This window comes from Berghia stephanieae, chromosome 3 (genome assembly GCF_034508935.2).
Source record: "Berghia stephanieae isolate SIO BIC M18660-M18661 chromosome 3, UCSD_Bste_1.3, whole genome shotgun sequence".
Classification (NCBI taxonomy): Eukaryota; Metazoa; Mollusca; class Gastropoda; order Nudibranchia; family Aeolidiidae; genus Berghia; species Berghia stephanieae.
The window spans coordinates 8692413-8694912 of NC_088362.1; the positions used below are offsets into that span (position 1 = coordinate 8692413).

The 2500-nt window shown below is 38.0% G+C and overlaps 1 protein-coding gene across 4 annotated transcripts in view; it reads left to right on the forward strand.

Moving 5' to 3' along the window:
• The window catches only part of LOC144967114 (Na(+)/citrate cotransporter-like), a 28348-nt gene that overhangs the window by 8030 nt on the left and 17818 nt on the right, over positions 1–2500 (forward strand). The window lies entirely within an intron of this gene.

The following is a 2500-nucleotide window of genomic DNA, read 5'->3' on the forward strand; positions in this document are numbered from 1 at the left end:
AGTGTTTGAGATAGATATCTCAATACATAGAAAAAAAAACAAATGAATGCCTTCATGAGTCGTGACGTCACTTCCCTCGTTATGACGCATAGTAACTTAGCAACTGGTTCTAAACTATCGGAACAATTGTGGATGCCCTTATGAAATACTTCTCCAACGAGCATAAAAGTGTGTCCAAACGAGAAAAATATTATAAATCTGATCATGTTTTGACTTTTATACATTCTGATCACATGACACGTGAAAACGGACTAGCTAAAAAGTACCGATTTTCTTTGTTTAGAACCAAGCTGCTCGTTGCTGGGCGACGTGACATCAGACTATTGAATCCAATTTAGGGGAGCGACCCCTCAGCGAAAGTCAACAATGCCCTATTCAAAACGCCCGAATCAAAATAGTATGCTGCCTGAAGCTTTAATCCAAATAAAAATGGATGTAAAGTAATGTTTTATTCTCAAATAAATCATTAGCCTTATACTGTTCCTCGGATTTAGCATTTCTTCAATAAGCCAGATAGCGAAAAAGGCAAAGCTTAACTCACTCAATCCTAGAGTCTTTTGCTACTTTTCAAAATTGGAAAAAAAATGTATTAAAAATGGGCATGTACAAAGATAGTTTTATTCAAATACCATGTAACATGTTACTTACTTGTAAAAACTTAAAACAATAGCTTTGATAATACGCCTGTAATTTGTCTCATAAAAATGTAATAAATAGGCATGGGGTAAAAGTAACATGAAAGCAAAGCAAAAAGCACCAAATTAGCAATGCACTATTGGGAACAAATAAACACACAAAAAACACCAACAATAACCTGGGAGGTCGTCAAGCAAAGCAGCCCCTACAGATGCGGTGCTAGAAAATGCAATTTATGCCTGACAGAGAAACTGGAGATTTACTACACAACCACAGAAACAATAGCACCTTAAACAAAAGATCTGAACTGATGACAATGTGCAGACACTTTAACAAATTCAAGCTCAAAACGCAAAAGGCCAAATAACCCCCCCCCCCTTTCCCCCCCCCCCTCCCGACCCCATTATACCCCTCCTCCCCCTCTTCCCTCCCCCCCCCCCCCCCCGCCGCAACCACATTCCACTACAATATCACACACACACATGTACACACAACACACAACACACCTACACGCACAAACACACACACATACAAACACACACACACACACACACACACTCATAATATAAACATGAGAGCACATCACAATACACATCAAAACTAATCACCACTACACAGCGAAACAACTTTAGTTTGGAGTTTTCTACGGACATGACAAAATGGATTATGCCGACTGAAGAAGTGTGAGAAACACACAGAAACGAGTCGTCTCGGCAAAAAATGTGAGTGAAAATTTACATTATATATATTATATATATATATATATATATATATATATATATATATATATATATATATATATATATATATATATACTAGTAAAAAGCCCGCAATTTCGCGGGGAAAGAACTATTTTCATTCGATACTGTACTCACCATCATTTAATGAGGGCAGATTGGTAAGCAACGTTGTCTGTGTAATTTGGTATATCTTCGGTTGATTTTTCTGTGTGGCCCAACATGAAGTGTAAGCCACTATGGCCTCTGACCCGTGACACAGCAACATACAGTTGTTCGTGTGTGAATACGGTTGTGTAAGAAAATCCCCACCTTGCTTAATGTCTGCCCCTGAGACTTGTTAATTGTCATTGCATATGACAATTTTACCGGAAACTGTCTTCTATTTATAATAAATGGTAAGCCTGAATCAGTTGTTGTTGTCAGATTGATTCTAGGGATAAACACTATGTCGCCAGCTCTACTACCGGTAATTATCTTGGCTTCTAATACTTTTGAACCTAATTTAATTATTAACAAACGGGTGCCATTTAGGAGGCCTGATTTAGGATTTATATTTCTAAGCAGCATGACTGACGTGTTGGCTATCAAAAGTAATGCATGTGGAGGAAGTCCGGGAGGTGTAAGTTCGTTCAAGAATTCAATCGGGTATAAGTTGATGTCAGAGTCACTTTGAATGGAATCAGCACTACGGTAAATTTGTTCAGTTGATGAGGTCAAACTGGACAGAACGGCTGCATTTATTTTGTCAACATTTTCATGGGTTGTAGTCAAAATTGCTCTCTCTGATAGATAACGTTCATCCGCAAAGTTCAGATTCAAATCATTGTATACAGCATTTATCAAGCATTCTGGGTCATTTTCAGGAAGGCATAGCGCTGTAGGTAATTTAACAGAATACTTTCCTATTTCGCTGAAAACCGGCTCTGTACCATTTCCGATGCGGAGAAGCCAATTTGCAAAACAGTTATTGTCATCAGTAACCCTCATGTTCTTGTTCATGTGAAAAATGGTGACAAAATTCCAAATAATTGACTTGTTAAGTGTGACACTTAATATATCGGCTTCACTTCCTTTGTTAACAACAGGTAGAATTTGCCGAAAATCCCATCCAAGTACAACCACTT